This window comes from Sus scrofa, chromosome 5 (assembly GCF_054392235.1).
Source record: "Sus scrofa isolate SSC_HxYL_T2T_F1_AM1 chromosome 5, Sscrofa_HxYL_maternal_Yorkshire_Landrace_v2.0, whole genome shotgun sequence".
Classification (NCBI taxonomy): Eukaryota; Metazoa; Chordata; class Mammalia; order Artiodactyla; family Suidae; genus Sus; species Sus scrofa.
The window spans coordinates 57,658,706-57,682,950 of record NC_139387.1 but is presented as its reverse complement, the minus strand read 5'-3'; the positions used below and the strand labels follow the sequence as shown (position 1 = coordinate 57,682,950).

General features: G+C 36.6%; 1 protein-coding gene across 11 annotated transcripts in view; it reads left to right on the top strand.

Moving 5' to 3' along the window:
* The first annotated feature begins 2,560 nt into the window (after positions 1 to 2,560).
* The window catches only part of LOC110260723 (uncharacterized), a 630,954-nt gene continuing 609,269 nt past the window's right edge, over positions 2,561 to 24,245 (top strand). For 5 of the 11 annotated variants that reach the window (XR_014803730.1, XR_014803731.1, XR_014803736.1 and 2 more), the window contains exon 1: positions 2,561 to 2,726. The gene's annotated coding sequence lies outside the window, so the exon portion shown is untranslated. The remainder of the gene's footprint in view (positions 2,727 to 24,245) is intronic. The other 6 variants (XR_014803734.1, XR_014803729.1, XR_014803733.1 and 3 more) reach the window with 4 other exon arrangements.

Below are 24,245 nucleotides of genomic sequence, written 5' to 3'. Positions count from 1 at the left end.
CACATTAGGCATCCATGTAAGTGAAAATACTGTTTACCATTTTCTAAGGCTGGCTACCATTTTACCTATGAACATACAGTAAGTTTGTACCATGTAAACATACACAAAATTTTCTAAAAATGCAACCACCATGCAAATGGAAGGGAAATTATGTCAGGTTTTGTTGAGAACATCATCACACATGACAATATATTTAATTATCTCCTGATCTGGAAAAGCATATCCTTGCCTATAAGATGATTTAGCATTTGTAGCTGTTGCCCATTCAAGGTGATTTTGAGTATATAAGAATACAGTTGTTTAGCCTTCATTTCCAATTGTCAAATATAAAGAAAAGTATTTCGTAAATCCAGACATTTATTGTAAATTAAGTGCAAACGTGAAGCCACTTCATTATGTCTTCTCGTGTAAAAGTGTTTGAACATTTTCACATTGAAAAGCTCATCATTTCATTAAATTTAATCTGTCCACTATCCACGCAGGCACCCTAGGAACTAGGAAACGCAGCTCCTGTCTCCTTTCCATGCCTTAGAGTCATTCACTAAGTTCTGTTGATTCTGTCTCTTAGTTGTTCCCTTCTTCTACTTACACCAGTGCTGCCATAATTCAGCAGCACACTATTTCTTGTCCAGCTCTTCCAAATATACCAATTCATCTCTCATTTTACAATCTTTCCCCTCCTCCAACCCATTCTCTATACAGATGTTATTTTTTCTTCTTTCTTTTAGGGCTGCTCCTGTGGCATATGGAGGTTCCTGGCTAGGGGTTGAATTGGAGCTGCAGCTGCCGGCCTATACCACAACCACAGCCGCAGCAATAATGGGTGCAAGCCACATCTGTGACCTACACCGCAGCTCATGGCAACGCCGGATCCTTAACCCACTGAGTGAGGCCAGGGGTCAAACCTGCGTCCTTAGGGATACTAATCAGTATCTTAACCTGCTGAGCCACAACGGGAACTCCCACACAAAATGTGAAATGATCTTTCCAAAACACTGCTGAACACTTCATTGGGTCCTAGCAGAAGGGAGTATAAAACTTATACGTCTCAGGATGAACCCTGAGACAGTCATTGTTGATCTGCTCTCAGATCACGCTTCAGCACAGTGAACCATCCATGCCACTTCATTTCTCTGAGATCTGGACACACTGAGGTCTTTGTTAGGGATCCTTTCTCCTCAGTCCTGCCAGCCTGGCAAATTTCATTTCCGTCCTTTAAGACCCAGCCCATTCCTGTTTCAAACATCCTTGATGTGATGTCTTCAAGTGATCCTAATACTTACCTTTATTATAATATTTATACTGTTCGCCATTAGAACAGTCCTATTACCACCAGGCATGATGCCAGCCCATTCCCCCACTGCCTTGTCCATATGAGGAGAGGGTGGGGAGGGGAGAAAAAAAAAGATAAAATAAATTAAAATATTAGTGATCTTGATCTATAAGTTATGTACAATTAAATGTAGTTCACAAGATACATAATTATGCTTCTCACATCAGAGGACAATTATAGTTGAGATTAAAGGAAAGTGTAATACGAACGTGTCCATTCACAGGTAACAGGATGAGAAGTCTCCCAGAACTTTATGCAGCTGATTTTTACTTGTTATTGCACAACGTGAATTTGTAGGGGAAAAAAACAATATACCAACCCTTGGGTCTCATACAGGCAAATTAAGATTGCATTCCTCAGGCTGTTGCAATAGGACTGGATTCTGCCATTCTCATTTAGAAAATACCAAGAAAAATTTATGTACAAGAGTAATTGCTATTGCATTTGGGTAAAGCTGGCAAGTTCTTGCTGCTAGCATAGCTCAGGAAACACCACTGAGTAAACCTAATATATTGGAATAGATGTTGTGGTGTTTGGCCCACAGTCTGATAGCTCTGAGGGTTAACCTGAAGTTGTCAGTGTTTGGTACTAGATGTAAAATTTCATAGGTTACCCTGTAGTGGTTAAGACTTCTTATGCATCTTATACTAAATTTTTAAGCAGACTGTCATCTCTAAAGTCCAAGTCTTCTGGAACAGTCTGCACTGCTAATCTTGCAAGCAAAATATCAATCTCTATCCCATGAAAACACAATTTGATAACTGGTACAAATGCCTCTACAACAACAGCTCTTAAATCTTTTATTTCTTCCTGTAACTTCAACTTATCACCGAATGAGGTGAAAAAGTCACTTCGATCGACATGTCTTGGCGCAACGCCTAACGCAGCAATATCAGTACCTTTTGTATACACTCTTATAAGATCCAAACGGAAACATTTTTCCACCAACAATTTCAATGACAGATGGTGGAAAGATTCTTGCTTTCACTGATTTCTCGTATCCACTCTTTTACCAGGTTATTTAATTCCCCCAAATTAAAATCCTGCGCTGCAGTTCCTCTTCCAAAACCCCAAAGGGCTTCTAGATTAATTTCTGTGTAAGTAGGCAGCCAGCAGGTTTGCTTAGGTGCTGCGTAGCTGCTGGGGGTAAGTTGTGGTCGGCGCGCTTGTAACCTGAAACTATCTCCCGCGCGGGCCCCGCCCACTCGCCCGCCCCGCCCCCTCCTAGGCGTGGTCCACTGAGGCGGGAGGAGAGGGCGGTGTGCCAACCGCTTCCGGCGCCCGCTCCCGCCCAGCGAGCGTTTCTTCTTCTCTTTATCCCAACGTGGCACCTGAGCGCTCCTGCAGCAAAATTCTGGAGCCTTGGCTGGATTCTTGCTGAACTCCAGAACCAGTAAGTCCTCCACGTTACCATTACAGCAAAGTGCGGTCACACAGTTCTTGCCAGAACAGCAGTGAGCATTATCATTTTTCCAGAGCTTATTATATTTCCAGACCCTGAATATACACTATTTATGACCCTCAAAAGAACCTTATGCAGTATGTTCCTGTGTTCTCTTTCGCAGAGACAGGGAGTCAGGCTTCTCTTAACTTTGAGAAACTAAGTTACTCTTGGTGACTAACTCACAAGTGGTGAGGTAGATATTCTGTCCTGGTGTGTGCAGCCCACTTCTTTGCATAATCAAGATCACAGTTAGCAAGGGTAGGAAGGAGAAAGAACTGCTCGCATCTAAAGATACGCCAATCAGAGCGAAAGTGATGAGAAGAAAAATGAGACTAAATGGGCAATCCAGAATTATCGCTCAGTAATTTTTAATGCCATTCTGTAGCAGGTACAGTAGCATTTGTTTCTGTTTTCAGAAAGGACACTGACTTTAAATAACGTACTACTAATGTCGGTATTTTAGTTTGTTTTAAACATTTGAATTCTTTCTGGTGTGTTAACAAGAGTTAAAAATTTACGTACCACTTCTAGAAAACAATATTTGTGAACTAAAAGACATGTTACTCTTCATTTTTTTAAAATATAGATTTCAGGGCATAGTCACAAATATTTGCTCATTTGGCCCCACCATGGCACTGTGATGGAGAGAAGTGGCTAACGGTGTCTAATTTTGCACACGGTGAGATACCAGGTGCAATCAGAGGTACACAGCGATTTCCTCAAGGTCACACAGCTAATCCAAAATAGGGCTGAGACTCAATCTTAACATCTTCCTTCTCAAATTACCTATGATGCCTCACCATCCATGTATCTTTTTTCTTAAATTTTTAAATTTTCCTTAAACTTAATAAAAAGCAATATGGAGATGTGAAGGCAGTTTGTTTTCCTTCACTAGATTTAAATTTGAATTCTTAAAATTTTTAAATATGGGAGAAAAGTACTTCATGTAGCTATTTATCGGGACTTAAAGGCTGGAAACTGGGGATATGTACAAGTTATTTCTGAAATTCTACTTTTAAAAAATGATTCCGAATATAGATTACAGTTGCATCACATGGTTGCCATAGCTATGAGCTATGAGGTTTTCTTATATTGAAGTTTTTGAATAATTAAATGAACAGCAGTACGTACAATGTAAATTTCTTACATTTAATTAAAGGATACCTCTATATAAAGCATTATCGTTAAATGTACATATAATGATTAAAGGGTTTAGTACATATAGAGTAATTTTCCCTAGTGTTTAAAAGGTCACTAGAAAGAAAAAAGTGACAAATATGCTGTTTTAAGCTTTTTTTTTTTGCCACTTTAAAAATGTCACAGTGAGTGAAAGGAAAACGCTGCCCGATAGCAGATGAATGGGTATTGACAGCTGCACCAGTGTTAAATACTGCATGGCAGAAAAATCTAGGGAAGAAAAACAAACTGCATTCACGTTTCCGTATTGCTTTTTATTAAATTTCAGTAAAGAGACTTTAACTTTGATTTATATCTGAATTTGATAATGAAAGCAATTTGTGAGACAAATCCACGTACACACAGAAAAGATAGGTATATAAGACATTTTAATCATGCTCTGAATGTAAAAATTATCCTGACAACACATGTGATATTTTATGGTGTCCATATGGTATTGCATATGCAGCTTATAATATACAACTGGTATCTAGATAACATATGATATAGATGTAAAGCACACCCTACAAGCTTAGAATTCTGTGGTCACACACACACACACACACACACACACACAGAGGCACAATATTCATGCTTTCTCTGTGCTGAATATACATTATACATTTAACCCCTGTGTCTATGTATTCATAATGTGAAGGGCTCGGGTTACTTCCTGGGGGCGTGTTAGATTTCTTTTGGCTTGAACAGTTCTTTCCCCAGAAGCCTGGAAAATTCATCATGCTGGATAGCCAGGTGTTCTCCATTTGCAAATATTATTACCTCGTAGGATTAGAAAAAGGTTTAATTATGAGAGAGGATAAATAAACAGTGCAGGAGGCAGAAAGGCCTACCAGGCCCCATTGTTGGGGGGGCCTGTCCTATAGACCCAAAGTCTATCCTCCATCCATGAGCAGTTATAATGCAGGGGTGGGATTTCTAAGCCGGAGCCTCAGGTCCCTGCTGGCAGACTCTGATACTCTTGGGAGGAGGATCCTGGAGGCCAGTGCCTTTTGTTCTTGATTGTTTTTTTTTTCTTTTTTTGGTTTGTTTGATTTTTGGTTCCCATGTGTTATATTTACGTCCATTTATTTATTTATTTGAGGGTTTTAAAAAATTTTTTTTTTATTTTTAGGACTGTACCTGCGGCAAGTGGATGTTCCCAGGTTAGGAGACGAATTGGAGCGACAGCTGCTGGCCTATACCATAGCAACAGCAACATGGGATCCAAGCCGAGTCTGTGACCTATACCACAGCAAGGCTGGATCCTTAACCCACTGAGCAAGGCCAGGGATCGAACCCACATTCTCATGGATACTAGTCAGGTTCATTACCACTGAGCCACAATGGGAACTCCTCTTTGAGTATTGTCGGTTTACAATGTTGTATTAGTTCCAGATGTACGACAAAGTGATTCAGTTATACACCCATTTTTTTTTCAGATTCTTTTCTGTTGTAGGTTATTAAAAAAAATATTGAGTAATACTTTGTTCCCTGTGCTATACAGTAGGACCTTGTTGGTTATTTGTTTTATATGTAGTGTGTATATCTTTATTGTTCTTAAACATGATGATCCTCCTACAGAGCAGGTCTGACCGATGTTTCCCCTGAATAATAACCATATTCCCAGGAGAATCTGGCCTGCCACACCAATCTTAGCCCCTTGTGTGTCTGTCTCCTCCACCAGGCTGGAACAGAGACCCATCCTTTTCTCCTTAGATCCCTGCTACCTAGTGTCTTAACTGTCATATAATAGGTGCTCAGTAGATATTGAGTGAATACATGATGGCAGCTCTATCTTGACCTACAGTGGTACACTTCGCTGGAGTTCTTTAGTACTAAGAGTAATTTGTTGTACTCTTGTTGTCTGATATCACAAATAGATGAAGTCTGTCTGAATTCTTCTTGAGTTTTCTCACTTTCAGGACCCTCCTTTTGAAGTAATTCTTTCAGTCTCTACTATCACAGTTTGAATTTGTGCTGGAAACAGTAAGCCCACATTTATATCAAAGATGCGATTTCTTCCTGTCCTTGGGGTTTCTGGTTATGCGTATTAAGAAAAGGAATTTGAGAAAGAATTACCAGACATCACCTTGGGTTACATAGTTACAGTACACAAAGAAATCATGAATAGTGTTAAAGGAAAATACTTGGACTTTGGAGTTTCATTTTTTAAACTTTGCACACATCTTCAGGGAGTATAACCTAATACCAAAAATTACATTAACAAAATTACTTTGTTGTATAATTAGAGTACACTACCAGCATACATAAATTTTGGAAGTGAATGCTGTCAGTTTTATTTTTAAAAATATATCTTGTGATGGATGAATAATAATCACACCTGGAAACAGTTTTACAAATAAAAAAATTAAATTGCATGAAATTATAGTCAAAGGTGCTAATGAGTGTCAGTATTGCTTAAAAAGAGAAGAGATTTTTAGACCCTCGATATGTGCTTATGTGTTAACTAGATGTATTTATGTCTCACAGCCAACTATTCTGTAGTTTGAATGCATAGAAATGCTATTAATGCTTTCTGAGCTGTGGTCATGTGTATTATTTTTCACAGAAACAAAGCCTCTAACCCTTATTACCAAAGAAATCTTTCCCTAGATTTATAGGTAGCTTGAGCTGTATACACATGATACAAAACAAGCCCATGAAAACTAAACCTCTGTCAACCTGTCAGTCATTAACACCTAAGTGATACCAATTTTTTTTCTTGTTGAATCAACTGATTTTTCACATAAAGTCAGACAAATAAATATCCTATTATTTACTTTCCTGCTGACAAGGTTGTAAGAATGATGATGACTTTTAAAAGAATCACCTGATCCATGGTTTCTCTTCCCAAGTTATCCTGCAGACTGATGGGATACCACAGTTCCCTCACCTCCTGGGCCACTTGCCTCCATGGTTACACCCATTTAAAGATGATCTCCCCTGGGTGTTCTTAGGGAAAAAGGAAGGATCATATTTCTGAACTGGCTAAAATTATGTAATTGGTGTTTTCCAACCTCCATTTCTGAACCAGGAGAGCTAATGTTTGTTTTCAAGGGGAATAACAGTTAGGATTATTGATTTTTTTCTTCTTTCAGTGGGGGTCGAAGCCCACAACTTTGCTCTTCACACTTCACCTTCTCTCTATTGCTCCTGGGATGATCTGTAGAGAAAAATTAGGTGGTTGTAAATCAATATCTGTTCATGCCACGTGCAGTTGTTTCTGCCAATGGAATGACCGGAAACACATTTCTTGCTAAAAAAGGATTAGAGTAGGTTCATATTTTTTTGTTGAGTGTGTGGTGGGAGAAGAGATTTCTGTGAACCCACCAGAGGTTCTGTGTCATTGAGTTGGGCCAGAGAAAGTTGATTTTGGACTCCCAGAGGGGCCTGGGTTGGGAGAGGCACGTTAGGAGCCAGGGGGTGGTTCTCCTCTCAGGATATATCACTTAATCTGAGAGAATTTGGGAAGGGTAAACTGTAATTTTGTAAGTTAGAATTTGGCTGGAATACTGCGATCGATACCTCTCTCGATAAAATTACCAAGGGACTGTTAATGATCCCAGGAAATCTGACCATGATCCAGATTGCTGGAGCATTTATAACTCTCTGAAGCTCTAATTCCATAAAACCAATAAGTGAACCATTCATTATTTAATTGGCTTTGCTTGCCAATCATAATGGCCATTTGGATTGATGGTACAGTCAATAGAGTCTGTCTTTAATAGGCTTGCATGTATCAGATTGACCTTTTTCATGCTGTTGTCTTTAAGCATATGGATATAGTGGCATCAGAGTGAATTTCACTTGTTTAGTTGGATTTTCTAGGTGGCTTAAATTACTTCTGTGGCTAAGTTGAGCACATTTTGAAAGTCACATGAACTCTTAGGTTTATATGCCATAACTTAATCTCAGGGAATAGCTGATGTGAGAATAATTTAGGTGCTAAGAAAATTTAGTACATCAGATAATAGCTTACTAAACAGTACCCTTGAGGTTTGAAGACTTGATGTAATTTCTGAAGCTGTGTATTCCCAGAAAATAGCCTAGCATGCATGGAAGAGAGTTCAAGGAGCCACCATAATCTTTTATAGTACTGGGGTTCACCTTTGAAATCTGTTTTGGACTTGTTTCATCTCTAATTTCAAATTTATAAAATGTGAGCTTCTTGGTAGACTTTTTGGTTACCTTACTATCTTTGAAACTCTTTTTCATTCTCAGTATCTTCTCAGAACTTATAAAATAGCATTCAGAATCCATAATAACAAAGTCCTTGCTCTAAATTTTGTTTATATTCTTATTATTTTCCAAGAAGAAATGGCCATGGTTCTTAGCCATGTCAGCTAACTCTGAAATTTACCCTCCAAAATGTCTCAGTTGAATGCAATTTTAAGAATATACTTTAAAAGATACATGATGTATGACTTACATGAGATATACAAGTTTGTTGTTTTTCCAATCCGTATTTTAATACTACTCATACTTCATATATACTTGTATATATGATACTATCTACAAGTAGTACAAGATACTATAGTATCACATATACATATTTTTATACTATATATATATACACACACACATACACACACTAGATGTGCTACACATCAAAACTCATAATGTTGAATTTTGGGGAGAAAGGGAGGAGACTTGAATTGCGAAGGGCCTTCAACTATGTATGTAAGGTTTTGCTTCTCTCAAAAGTGGCTTGAAGCAAGTATGACAAAATATTACCATTTACTTAAACTGTGTGTTGGATATATAAGTGTCTATTATATTATTTTTCACACTGTCCTATATTTTTAAGATATTTGAAATAGAAGATACACTACCTAAAGCCATTTTCCTTGATGTTGCATTCATACTGAACTTTTTCTCATCAATTGCTTTTTATTTGACTTCTTACATTCTTATCCCTTTTCTTCTTTAAAACCAGAAAATTACTTTGGCATTGTTTAAAGAATGATGAAAATCTCATTTAGATCTGGATTGCAAAATCCTTGCTAATTCATGAAAGCATTTATTTTTTAAACATTAGTTTAAGTCTGTTCCTCAGACTGTCACATCTTTCTTCAGGGGTTTCTCATAGTCTTTAGACGACTCCATCTGCTCTTCTAAAAGGAGAACATCAAACCAGTTTGTTAGTTGTGACACAATTAGATCTCAGATGCTCAGCTGCCTGACCATTTGTAAAAGCATTTTCTGGAAATTAGGAATAGACCAAAGCACTCTGACTTTCTCTAAGGCTTTTATTTAGCCTTCATTTTTTGTGACTTTGGTTTATATTTCTGTTCAACTTCTACCGGGAACATGAATAATTTTTGTTCAAAGTCATTCTCCCCGAATAGTACTACAGTTGCTTATTAATGGATGGTTATTTCTCCTTTTCTTCTACTTTTTTCCTCTTGTTGAATTGTATGGGTAGCAGATATTTGGTCCTGTTCAAAATATCCATAAGACATTTAGTGTATGCCAAAAATTTTTTGGTATTTGGTTCTGCTCAAAACCATTTGGCATGGACCAAATGTGCTCTTGGACTTTTGGGATAGGACCAGATTTCAAGGACCTTTTGATGTGGGCCATATGTCTTATGAACCAAATGTCTTGCAAGGGAATTACATTCTTTCGAATTCTCGGCAGCTAATTCGTATGTTTCCCTTAGTTTTAAAAATTAGCTGTGACTGCAGAAACAATGTATGTAAAAACTGAGTACACCTCCATTTAGTTAGGCAGAAAGTAGGTATATCCTCTTGAAAGGCCAGGAGATCAGTTGCCTTACCAACAGGGTCTCAAAATAGCAGAACTTTAGTGTGGTCTTTGATATAAAAGATCGGAGAACTCAGCTTTGACAGTTTAGTCAAGCAGACTTGATGTGTCCTAACTCACAAGCACTGATGTATAAATGAGAATGGCAGTTCATTAATATGCTCTGTGAATGCCATGAAATGATACCAGTGGTTCTTCCATTCACTCCTCTTAGAGGGAAACAGAAAACCTAAGAAATAAAAGTATAACTGGGAGGTTTAGTAATTACAGTAGCAGAGCAAGAGGAGTTGGTTGGATGACCTTGATCTGAAATATTCCTCCTTGTGGCTAAGTTATTTGGACTACTCACACCATTTGGCCAGAGTGCTGCTTCCTCTGGACTATCCCGGATAAACTTTAAGAAATTCTCCCTCTTTTGGATTCATATTTTCTAGGCTTCTTGATGTTCATTCTTCCTTCTTTCCTTCCTTTCCCTTCCTTTCCTTTCCTTTCCTTTCCTTTCCTTTCCTTTCCTTTCCTTTCCTTTCCTTTCCTTTCCTTTCCTTTCTTTCTTCCTTCCTTCCTTTCTTCCTTTCTCTCTTTCTCTCTTTCTCTCTTTCTCTCTTTCTCTCTCTCTCTTTCTTTCTTTCTTTCTTTCTTTCTTTCTTTCTTTCTTTCTTTCTTTCTTTCGTTCCTGACTGGCTGAAGTAGAACTGAATGTGGCCATGGATTTATGTTGGTACTTTAGGTAATATATGTAAAACACTCAGCCTAGTGTCACAGAGGAACAAAAGTGGGTTGCCGGTTCTAGGGACTGTGTGTACATTTTAGTGGCAAAATCTTGGGTTCTGTGACCAGTCTGCCTGGAGTTGAATTCCAGTTCTGCCCCTGACCAGTTGTATGGCCTTGGGTGAGTTACTGATTCAATTTCAATTTTATAGAATTGTTGCTAGGATTAAATGGCATTAAGCACGATGGCTTTTAACATTACATTTAAAACTGCAAACATTTACCACTGCTTATCTTTTGTTAAGATGACACGTGTCAGTCATGATTGGTCTTTTGTTTGAAACAAAGCTACTCATTTAGCTTTTCTCTTTGGGTAGATTATGTTTTAGGGGGCCCATCTATCTTGTCTTACATTTCTTCTTGATGATATTACTAATTTTCCCTTTTTACTTGTTGAATTCAGGATTGAAAACATACCAACTACAATAAAATCTCTAAGTTATTGCTGAAATAAAACAAGGCTCCCGATAATATAAAGTGACACATTTAGTATTATACATAGTCCTTATTATAAAGCTTGAGCATCCAAAATAAATTTTCTGTAGTTTACCCAAGAGACAATTATTTGTGTTTCTATTACAAAGCCGGTTAATGAACCACAACAATACTTTCCGGAGACAATATATACATTTTAATAATCATTGTTATTGTATATTTACCCCTACAGAGTTAAAGAGAAATGTTCTGGAGAAAACTTCCCAAGACCTGAAGTTGGCCCTTGTGCCCTACTGCTCTCCCAGTCTCCTCTTGTGGGTCATCTTCTCTCAAGTGTCCCTTCCAGGGCTAAAGACCCAGATGCTCCAGGGTGGTTTCACATGGTAGTCTAAGTTAATTATTCCCCCAGAGTTGTGCCACATGGTTGCCCTGCTAGTGGCAGCCCAGCATCACCCAGCTTCCTGCTTTCATCTTCCGACCAGCCTCTTGGTACTATGGGCACCAGTCCCAGGACCATCGCTGTAGTAAGAGGGGAGGCAGGAAACTATTACATATTGCATCTCTAATGAAGAATGAGAAAAAGAAACTAACCGTGCTTTCCAACCATACCTTGAGTTCTGTTCTCTTTAAGTTTTTGTCTTTGTATAAAACTTGAGCTCAAAAGATAAGTTTAGGGGCTAAAATGAGAGATTCATGTAGCCTCTGGGCTAGGAATGTAGTTAAATAGATTTAGTCACTGACTCTTAAATAATATTTTCCAGGAAAGGGACAATCTTGTTGAGTATGATGGCCATGATGGAGAATGATGGCTGAACAGGCACAGGGGAGGGGGCAGGCATAGTGTGGATGTCTTGGTATCTTCAGCATTTGTGAGTCTTGGAGCAGAGGGGGAGGAATTAGAGTTAAGGAGTGGGTCGAAAGGGAGAAAGAAAGGGGCAGCTAATTAGTGAAAGTGCTTGAGAGGCCAGTGATGCCAGAACATACTCCTCTGAGCTTCAGAATTCTTGGGGAATAGACATCCTGTGGTTATAGCCAAGGTCCCTTCTCCCAGAAATGAAGACCCTTGAGAAAGTGTGATAAGAGGAGGAGACTAGTCTTTCACAACCCTTTTCACCTGGCCTCATAAAGCCGCATGGAAGGTCATAATATGATTTCAAGAGTAAGGAGGCTCTCTCTGTTCCCTTTTTCTGCTTGCTTGATGATTCTTGAAACCTTTTTTTTTTTTTTTTTTTTTTTTTTTCCTAAGCAGGAGATAAAAGTTTTCATTCAATAGAGCAAGAAAGGAAAGGGGCAGTGGGCATACTTGTTGGGTGGTCATCTTCCCTCCCACTATGGCTATGGCCATGCTTGGCCCAAGCCTTTCTCTTTCCTTCCTGGCATGTGTCCAGCACTTCTCACTGATGCCCTACTCTGGAGTCTGCTTATGGACATAAAGCATCAGATTGTCCAGAATTTTGGTTCTCAAAATGTGTCCATGAACCAGCAGCATTAGCATCACCTAAGAATTTGTCAGAAATGCAGATTCTTCAGCCCCACTCTAAACTACTGAGTCTGAATCTACTTTTTAGTAAGACATCTAGGTGATTTATATGACATTAAAGTTGGAGATGCTCTGGCTGGGAACACTTCATATCTAGCCTTAACAGAAATCTGATGTATAAATAATGGTAATCCTCAGAGTGGTTTTTAATAGCATGTTGATTATTTAATTTTATCATGTTGTTAACAGATATTTATGGAGTGCCTACCAGATTCTTGGTCTACATGTGCAAGGAGTTAGGAATGCAGGAGTAGTCCCTGAAGCACAGAGTTCACAGCATGGCAGAGTTACAAAAACAAATTACAACAAAATAAAACACTCAAACAAATACCATGTAATTCCTCCCCGGCAAGTTTGTTCAAAGCTATATCCTCTAATTAATGCTTTATTTTTTCCCCTCATGTCTTTTACTTGTCTCCCCAAATCCATGGACTTTATGAAATTTTACCCTTTTTCCATTTCTTTTTTCTACTTCATAACTGTCATCACATTGCCAGTATAAGCCTCTTGAAGTAGTAATCTCAAGCTCAATTAGAAAAGCAAACACATAAAATTTTTCAAAAATATCAGAATTTAAGAATATTTGCTCTTCTGTTTTCTCAGATTATTTTCTAGGTATGCATTTCATCTTCAGTTAGCAGTCTTCCTTCATTGTTGCATGATGTATCCTGGACATTTACTTGTTTCTTGTTGAAGTGTAGTTGATCTACAAGGTTATGATTTCTGCTGTACAACAAAATGATTCAATCATACATACATACATATCCATTAATTTGTGGACTGGAGTCTAAGTGATCATTTTTTTTGGGGGGGCTAGGGGGCTAGGGGGAAAGAAAGAATTGTATTTATTTACCAAGCCCAGCTAAACCCATTTAATTTTTGGAGATACTAGAAAATACTTTAAAAATTACCATCTACAATAACAGCAGGGCCCCAGGGATACCATTACAATGAGAACACAGTGTGTTTTAGGTGAGCTTAGAGGATCTGATTCTGGTGACTTCAGAAAAATACTTGGGAGCATCCTGTAAAGAAGCCTCATCTTCTGTGGGAAAACAGGTGCTATCTCTGTTTCCAGGGCTGCTGTAGTCCTTTGAAATCAAAACCTCCAATTGATTTGAGTTTAGGTCTCTTCATCAATAAATTGATGATGTGAAAAAACTGATGATCTTATCTTACAGATATTGATGGCATTTATCTTATTTTTGAGATAGTTTTATAGAGCATATTTCTCTTTCTCTCTCTCTTTTTTTGGCCACATCCATGGCATGCAGAAGTTCCCAGGCTAGGGATTGAACTGATGCCACAGCAGTGACTTGAGCCAGTGATAAAGCTGGATTCTTTACCCACTGAGCCACCAGGGAACTCCCAGAGCGTATTTCAGTTTTTTGGATGTGACTTGTGCCCCATTCTGCCATTATGCTTTTCCTAGAAGCTTATTCAGTATGGTTTTAACAACGAAGTAAATGAAATTTTCATCTTTTGGCTTTTATTCAGCAGGTTTGGCTATTTTTGACTTTACTGCTATTGTCTACTGAGTTGTAACTGTCACCGTGCTGACCCAGCAGGTTCCTTCAGTCTGGGGAAGAGTGAGGAGCATTTGCATTGCTTACTCAGCGTGTTATTTCTCTTTAGAGCAAAGTGCAGTGGCTTCTGGTCAATTTTTGAATTGATTTTAGGATGGCTTTTAATGATTTATAAAGCAGCATTTAATCCCATACATCTAGGTTTTGTTTACCTCCTGAAATCAGCAACTACATGAAAGTGTCTGAGGCTACATGGGTCTTCCCCTGAAAGCAAACACACGAAGTAAATCTTTGGAGAAGATTCTGTGTTAGTCTCTGCCTGCAGCCAAAATTTCATATGTGATCATTTGATGTTTAAAAAATTGAATTTCAGTGACTTAATCCTTTCAAATTAAAGGTTTCAAAAATTAAAATTATGACTCGTGCATATAGAAAGTGAGCACGTATCAAAGATTTGTATCTCTGTTGGGGAAAAAGTCTATAAATTAGAGTGTGACTTCAGAGTCTGGGTTATAGTCATGGTAAATAGTAAGTTAACAAAAGTACATTCTTAAAGAGAATTAAATGGATTTTGGGCAGACCTATTAGAGAATGCCACGATATGACATTGAAAAGATAAGCTGTAATCCTGTTGCTTTATTTTCAAGTTTTGGATAATTTTTCTTAACAAATCACCCCCCCCATGATAATAATTAACTCCAAAGATACAAAATAGTTTTGTTACATTGTGTTTTGTTCTGTTCATTTGCATTGATGCAGCCAGGGATGTTTACCTTGCACATATAAGCCTTTCTGGAATATGTCGGGAAATCTAGAGCTGGGCAGTGCTGAGCTGCTGTTACACCAGAGAATCAATTTCTTTAAGTCCCTGTCTGAGTCTCCAGTTGCACATATGTTGCAACAGTGTTCTGCAAGTTCTTTAAGCTCTGTTCACTTTCTTCAGTCTTTTATTCTTTCCCTTCTTCAGATAGTATAATTTCTATTGTCTATCTTCTCAGTTTCCTGATTGTTTTGTTTGCTTAAAAAATGACTAAGGGAATAAAAATTCAGCACAAATTCTGCACAATTCTGTTGAGATACAGAATTTCTGTTACCTGAGCAGATAACAGAGAATATAAAGAATATCTTTTTACTATGTTTGATTAAGAAAAAAACTAATTACTTGGAGACTAATTCTTCATTTCAACAGAGAGAAAACTTAATTCTAGTCTTTCATTAAAGCATTTTTTTTGAATTAATGATGATTTAATTCAACTTTGCTGATTTTTTATACATATTTCTTATTTTCATACTCATTGTTTACAGGTATTCCAAACTAAAGCAAATAAGGTTCCAAACTAAGCAAATAAGTCATAACCTTTCATGACTTTCTATATCCATGTAGATTTTCTTTGTTATTCTATTCCATGTTCTGAAACAAGACACTTTAAAACAAAAACCACTTTCCTTTTCCTTTGGGAAAAAACTCATACACACCCCATTTTCTTGCATTCGCATTTGTACATAATCATTCTAGTACACCTTAAACAACAGAATATTTAACCAAAGTAACTAACTTCTGTTAATCAGAGAAAAGTTGGAGGTAGTCCTTTTTATTCTTTTTGAAAGCAGCAAAACCCAACACACTTGCTAACAGAAAGCAGCAAAACCCAACACACTTGCTAACAGAACTCAGAGGTGTAGCCTCTTTACAATGCACAAGAAAAAGAAACGAAAGCATGTATATTAAAATTATGCTTACTTAGATATTATGTCAGGAATCCAAGAATAATACAATGATTAACTAAATTTAATATTAGTTTTAAAATGAAAAAAGATCCTGGCAAACAAATTTCAACTGATATATTACAGAACATAATTATTGCTGATATAAAATATTTATCAGGATTATATTTAGTTGAACATGTAATTTTCCTCAATTAAAAATGTAAATATTACTATCTGAACTTATAAACTTATAAAATGTAAAAAACCTAAGACCTTCAGATTTCTAATTTCTTTGTGATAACTAAATATAAATCTTAAAAATAGTATGCTTTTATTATCTTCCACATTAATAAAAGTAAAGACAGGAAGCTCTTTTTAAATAAAATTAGAAAACTCATTGTGATTTTTCCAATACTATTCACCCTCATTACATGAACTTGGTTTATTATATAAAAATGCTTCGGAGCTAGCAGTTTCTGTGGAATATTCTGTTTTTGTTTTTTAAAGCCTAGCACATTTAGAGCATTAGAAGTTCAGTTTCTTTATTTTATGATAATTCTGGAAATACTAAATTTATGCAAGCCCTTCTTGGTCTCTGTAACCAAGCAGAACAGAGCTGATTTAATTGTAGAGGTTTTAAGTTTTAATGCATTAATACCCTCCAGAGGTAGGAAAATACTTCATGTTTCATAATGAAAGAAAAATAGTTTTCTCAATTATCGATATAGAAACACACAGAAACCTTACAGCTTCACTTCTACAACTACAGATACAGGTCTAAAGTAAATAGAAACAAACAAACAAAAAAACCTCACCAGTCTAGATCCCAAAGAGATTTTTTTCTTTTCGGTAAGCATAAAGCTTTTTCCTAATTGGGTTAGGCTCATACATAGACAAAGCCACAAACCAAAACAAACTAGATTATCTGTCACCCCTCATCTGACAAAAGAATAGGTCCCCATTATATTAACAGCCATACCATAAAATCAGATTGTCATGCACCGTTTGTACCAGTGGAAATGACTTATTAGTCATCTGCAAAGCAGACTCATGTATGTGCAGGGTGATTTCTAGACTACCTAGTTGAGATTGGCCTAAGAGTCCATTATTTACAAATCCTTGGACTGGATGGTGGAAAAAGACATGGCCAAACCCACAAATTGGCCAAATACAGACTAACAACCAGAAATGAAAATAAAAACATAACATCAGAAGAATAATAAAACAACAATCAATGAAGGAAAAGTTCTGTTGCCCTTGGGATTCCTTTTAGGACTCAAGAGAGGTGTTCCCAGGAAAAAAGAGCTCATAAGGTATACTTTTTAGACAACCCAGTATAATAGACTCAAGCAAATGAATGTACCCAGTGGGAAAAGCCTCACAGATGATTAAAGTATACTTTTCAAAAAGTTGAAAACATGACCTTCATGCAAATATAAAGTAAGAATGTGTCAAAACTTATTTAACTCATTAATGAGGGATCCAGCTGGAAAGTAAAGCTGGTTTAAAGAAGAATTCAAGGAACAAAGATTTGTATAGTCAGTCATGAAAGAAATGATAAAACAAACTGGCTAATAAATAAGAGACAAAACAGGGTTACATCTTACAGAATGATAAAACCATAAGCAAATCATCACTTATCAAACTAAAGCCCACAAATCGACATGTATCTTCATGGCGTCTGAATTTTAATCAGCAGTAAATAATGAATCAAACAAAGATATATTCCCCTGGAAAATTAAATAAACCTTGGGCAGACGTGTTAGGCAATGCTCCAGCATGACATTAAAAAGTAATTTTGGCATCTTTTGATTTACTTTGAAGTTTTGGTTACTTTTTCTGAAGCGTTCTAACATTTTAGAGTCCTTATAGCATTAGTCAGCATTTTTCAGTTTTATAAAGATTCATTGAAATGCTTGAATAATATTTATTTGCCACATCATGACATATTGCTTTATATCCTTAAAATTCTTTGTTAATTTACAAAGAAAGCATTATAATTTGATATGGCACTTGATTTGTTAAATCCTATGTTGGTCAAGGGAAACCTATTACTTATTTATACTATTTGAAGTTTCAGTGGTGAACTTTTTTCTTTAGGCTTTTGCTTGTCTATAAAGTTTTTGATTTCTCTGTCAAATCTGAATGACAGCCTTGCTGGGTAGAGTGTTCTTGGTTGTAAGTTTTTTCCTTTCATCACTTTATTTATTTATTTATTTAGTCTTTTTAGGGCCACACCCGTGGCATATGGAGGTTCCCAGGGTAGAGATCCAATTGGAGCTGTAGACGCCAGCCTACACCAGAGCCATAGCAACGCAGGATCCGAGCCGTGTCTGTAACCTACACCAGAGCTCACGGCAATGCCAGATCCTTAACCCACTGAGCAAGGGCAGGGATCGAACCTGCAACCTCATGGTTCCTAGTCGGATTTGTTAACCACTGCGCCATGATGGGAACTCCCTGCCCAACTTTTGATCAGATCGCTGTGTTTTTGCTATCGAGTTGTGTGAGTTCCTCATGTATTTTGAATATTAACCCCATATCAGAAATAATACTTGCCAAAATTTTCTCCCATTCCACAGGTTACATTTTCATTTTGTTGTTTCTTTTGCCATACGGGGCTTTTTAGTTTGATGTTGTCCCACTAGTTTATTTTTGCTTTTGTTGCTTGTGCTTTTGTTGTCATATCCAGAAAATCATTGCCAAGGAGCTTTTTTCTGTAGGAAGATAAATTATTAAGTATTGAAAGTTTAGTAAATTGATGTGGATAAATGAAAATGAATATGAATCTTAATAATATGGGGTATTGACCAGAAAATAGAAGTAACATGCATAGAATTTTCTTTAGCAGAAGAAATTTTGGCTTACTGAATAGAAGACAGTAGAGTAGGGAGAATGTGTAAAAACGGTGTGAAAAGAAAATATAAAATAAGATGGTGGGTGCAATATCTGATGATATTAAAACTATAGCAGTATATAAGACACAGAAGTTTTAAAGTGAAGAAGTAAAGATATTTGCTAGTTAAGTATCATATTTACTAAAATAAATGCACTGAGGAAACAACATCAATATCAAATAGAATTGATGAGTAATGAAAATTTACGTGGTGAAATATGTATAGTACAGTTAAAACAGTCCTTTAAAATAAGTTTAATGTTTTAAAAATGAGCTAAATAGCCAGCTCAAGAAGTTTGAAAAATACTAATAGAAAAGACCTTTTTGAGAGGAAAGAAAATTAAAAGCATAAAGGCAGAAATCAATGAAATAGATGACAAAAACAAGACATTAACAAAATCCAAAGCCATTCTCTGAAAAGATTAATAAATTAAAAGAGAGGTGCAAATAAAATAAAAAATAAAAATAAAGACATGAATATAGATATGCAATGAAAAAATATGAATAATATGCTAGTAAATTTGATCACTTTAAATGAAAAAACAGAAAATGATGGAAATGAAGCAAGAAGAAAGAGAACAGTTAAATGTAGGTGGAACACTCTGACATAAATTGCAGCAATATTTTTTTGGATCCTCCTCCTAGAGTAAGGAAAAGAAAAACAAAAATAAAGAAATAGGACCAAATTAAACTTAAATGCTTTTGCACAACATAGAAAAACTTAAAAAAATGAAAAGACAACCCACCGAATGGGAGAAAATCTTTGCAAATGAAGTGACCAATCAAGAGATTAATCTTCAAATTATACAAACATCTCAGAAAGCTTTATGAGATGGTCAGAAGATCTAAATAGATATTTCTCCAAAGAAGACGTACAGATGGTCAAAAAGCACATGAAATGATACTCAACATCACTAATTGTTAGAGAAATGAAAATCAAAACTACAATGAGATATCACCTCACACCAATCAGAATGGCCATCATCAAAAAGCCTACAAACAATAAATTCTGGAGAGGGTGTGGAGACGGTGGGAATGTAGATTGGTTCAGCCACTGTAGAGAGCAGTGTGGAGGTTCCTCAAAAGGCTAAATATGAAACTACCATATGATCCAACAATCTCAGAAAACCGTTAAACCTGCACCCCAGTGTTCATTGCAGCACTGTTTACAATAGCCAAGACACGAAAGCAACCTAAATGTCCATCAACAGAAGACTGAATAAAGAAGGTGTGGTACATATATGCAATGGAATATTACTTGGCATTAAAAAAAATGAAATAATGCCATTCATTGCCATACGTGTAGACCTAGATATTATCATACTAAGCAAAGTAAGTCAAAGACAAATATCATATGAGATCACTAATATGTGAAGTCTAATAAAAATGATACAAAAGAGCTTATTCATAAAATAGAAACAGACTCAAAGATTTCAAAACCAATCTTATCATTACTAAAGGAGAAACGTTATGGGGAGGGATGATTTGGAGGTTGGGATTGGCACATACACACTACTTATATATATACATGTATATATATATATATATATTTTATATAAACGAGGACCTTCTGCATAGCATAGAGAAATCTATTCAATAGTCTGTGATAGCCTGTATGGGGAAAGAAAATGAAAAAGAATGGATATATATGTATATGCATGGCTGACTCACTTTGCTGTACAGCTGAAACTCACACAACACTGTGAGTCAAATATACTCCAATAAAATTTATTTAAAAAGTTAAATAATAATTGTAGAATAGAAATGGAAATCATAAATCTTTGCTCTCCAAATCCTATGACCTAGACAATTTTGCAGATAAGTTTTATCAAAATTTTAAGGGTCTGTTGATCTCTATCTTTTTGTTCACTACTAGAAAACAATTTAGAGCTGCCTAATATACCTTAAAATACAATTAGAATAACCTTAATTTCAAAATTGCATATTGTAGTAGCCTATATATATATACTATACACGTATATGCATACCACCTAGTGTATGAATATAGATGTAAAAACCTTAACACATTAGGTAGTTGAATCAAATAATGCATTAAAACTACATTATTATTTTATCCCAGGAATGCCAGAATGGTTTATATCAGAAAAATAATTAGTATAATTTACCACATACATGAAACAAAAAGATACATTATTACCTCAATACATACATAAAAAAATTTGACTAAGTTCAGTATTGACTTATAATTTAAAAAAATCTTATAAAATCAGGAATGGAAGGTATTTCTCTATTTTGATTAAGAAAATATTCTGGGAGTTCCCGTCGTGGCATAATGGTTAATGAAACTGACTAGGAAAAATGAGGTTGCAGGTTCGATCCCTGGCCTTGCTCAGTGGGTTAAGGACCCGGCGTTGCCGTGAGCTGTGGTGTAGGTTGCAGACACAGTTCAGATCCCACGTTGCTGTGGCTGTGGTGTAGGCTGGTGGCTACAGCTCTGATTCGACCCCTAGCCTGGGAACCTCCATATGCTGTGGGAGCGGCCCCAGAAAAGGCAAAAAGACAAAAAAAAAAAAAAAAAAAAAAAAAAAAAAAAAGAATATATTCTGAAAACTTTTAGAAAAATTTTTCATCCTGAAAAAAATTCAGCTATATGTCCATTAAGGTTAAGGATGAGATGAAATAACCACTATCACTGCAAATTTTTAATGTGATTTTGGAAATTATGTTCAATGCTATAAGACAAGAAAAATGTATGAGATACAAGGTTTAAAAGGAAATTGTTATTATTTGAAAATAATATGATGATCATTTTAGAAAACCCAACAGAATCAACAACAAAAGAAAAGCTGTTAGTAATAATGCTAGTAAGAGTTCAGCAAATGTAATAATGCTGGTAAGAGGTCAGCAAATATGCTAGATAAAAGATCTAACAGAAATCAGAGAAAGGCAAATATCATATGAGATAGTAGTCCTCAAATCAGCAATAATCAACTAAAAATGCAATAAAACATAACATACACATCACAAAAAACTATGCTATGTCTATGAATCAAGCCATCAAAGGATGCATAAGAATTTAGCATTAATAATTTTGTAACCCTACTAAAGAACATAAAGGATTACAGTAAATGAAACTGTATTCCATATTGATAGGTTGGAGACTTATCTAAGTAAATGTATTAATTCTCTCCCAAGTAATCCACAGACAATGCTGAATTCCAACTGGTATTTTGAGGAATTTGCCAAACATTCTAAAATGCGTGATAAAGTTAATGAAGAGCTACATCAAATTCGAAAAAGAACAAAATGGAAATTCTTGACCTACAAGATATTGTTATACTACATAGCTATCAGAAGTAAAATAGTTCAGTCTGACTCATGACTAAGTAAATTGACAAATGGAGTATAAAGAGGTCAGAAATAGATTTATTTGAATGCAAGAAATCTACATACAATGAATGCAGCATCATGAATTAATGGGGGAATTATGAACCCTTTGGTACAAAAATGCTGTAAAAAAGCTCACTAAAATGGGGAAAAATATTGCTTATCCTGCTTATAATAGTGGGTACCAGATGAATTCAAGTAAAATTTTAATGAAATTGACTACATCAAAATTATAGATTACTGCTCAGTAAATTGCTGACAATACTAACAGATGGATGATAGAAAAGGAAAAAAAAAACTTTTAGCATTTTAAACTGACAAAGGTTTAATATACAAATATAGAAAGAACTCCTGAAAATCAACAAAAATTGAAAGCTAAGAAAAAGGATGAACAACACATTCAAATAGGCAATTGAAAAGCCATAGCGTCTAGGAGTTCCGTCGTGGCGCAGTGGTTAACGAATCCGAGTAGGAACCATGAGGTTGCGGGTTCGGTCCCTGGCCTTGCTCAGTGGGTTAACGATCCGGCGTTGCCGTGAGTTGTGGTGTAGGTTGCAGACGTGGCTCGGATCTTGCGTTGCTGTGGCTCTGGCGTGGGCCGATGGCTACAGCTCCGATTCAACCCCTAGCCTGGGAACCTCCATATGCCGTGGGAGCGGCCCAAGAAATAGCAACAACAACAACAAAAGACAAAAGACAAAAAAAAAAAAAAAAAAAAAAAGCCATAGCATCTAGATGGTAGCTGTATATAAACTCATCTGTTATCTAAGATTTGCAAATTAAAACAGTAATGAAATATCACTACACATATTGGAAAATAAAAGATGAAAATGGGAATTCTGCTGTGGCTTAGCGGTAATGACTCTGACTAGTATCCTTGAGGATGTGGGTTCAATCCCTGGCCCTGATCAGTGGGTTGAAAATCCAGCATTGCTGTGAGCTGTGGTGTAGGTTGCAGACATGGTTTGGATTTGGCATTGCTGTGGCTGTGGTATATGCCGGGAGCTGCAGCTCAGTTTGACCTTTGCCTGGGAACTTCCATATGCCGCAGGTGTGGCCTTTAAAAAAAGTCATGGCAGGAATGTGAAGAGAGATAGGAACTCCCTTGTATTGCATATGGGAGTGTTAATGGTCATGGTCATTATGGATAGCAGTTGGACAGTGTTTGGAGAAATATGCCATTGCCCTATGACTTAGCATCTCACTCCTGGGAGCACATTCAAGACCTATAAGGGAGAATATCCAAGAAAAATTTTTCCTCTGTTATTTTTGAGAGCTGGAGGTGACTCATCTGTGGTAGATTGAATTATTGATGCTAAACTTCATTCTTTTGTAGCAATGTGTTATATCCACCTCCTTCCCAGGGCTCAAGGTTGACTGGGTGGACTTCTTACTTGGCTTTGAGTTAGACCGTGTGACTTATGTTTACCCAAAAACCTCTATGTGAATGTCCATAGCAGCTTTATTTGTTTGGACAACAGAAATCGAAGAAACTGAAATGACCAAAATGTCCTCCAGCAGGTGAGTGGTTAAACAAACTGTGGTACACTTATAGCATGCACTATTACTCATCAATAAAAATGAACAAATGCTTGATTTACGCAACAACCTGCATGAATCTCCAGAGTTATGTTGAGTGAAAAATGCCAATATTCAACGGATTGTATACTGACATTTCCATTTGTATAACATTCTTGAAATAACAAAATGATAGAAATGGAGAACAGATTCATGGTTTCCAGGGCTGAATGAGGCAGTGTGGCCAGGAGGGAAGTTGTATGATTATAAGTTGGCAAAAAGCGGGATTCCTGTGGTAATAGAAATATTCTGTTCTTTGACTATATCAGCTGAGTTTATATTGAGTATATTGAGTATTAAATATTGAGTGTTCTGGTTGTGATCTTGTGCTATAGCTTTGCAAGATATTGAAAATGAGTAAAAAGAGACCAAAGGGACCTAATTAACTCAAAAGTTTTTGACAGCATGGGAGTTCCCGTTGTGGCGCAGTGGTTAACGAATCCGTCTAGGAACCATGAGGTTTCGGGTTCGATCCCTGGCCTTGCTCAGTGGGTTAAGGATCTGGCATTGCCGTGAGCTGTGGTGTAGGTCACAGATGCGGCTTGGATCCTGTGTTGCTGTGGCTCTGGCGTAGGCTGGTAGCAACAGCTCCAGTTGGATCCCTAGCCTGGGAACCTCCATATGCCGGGGGAGCGGCCCCAGAAAAGCAAAAAGACAAAAAAAAAAAAAAAAAAAAAAAAAAAAAAAGAAAAAGAAAGTTTTTGACAGCAAAGGAAAACATTAAAAAA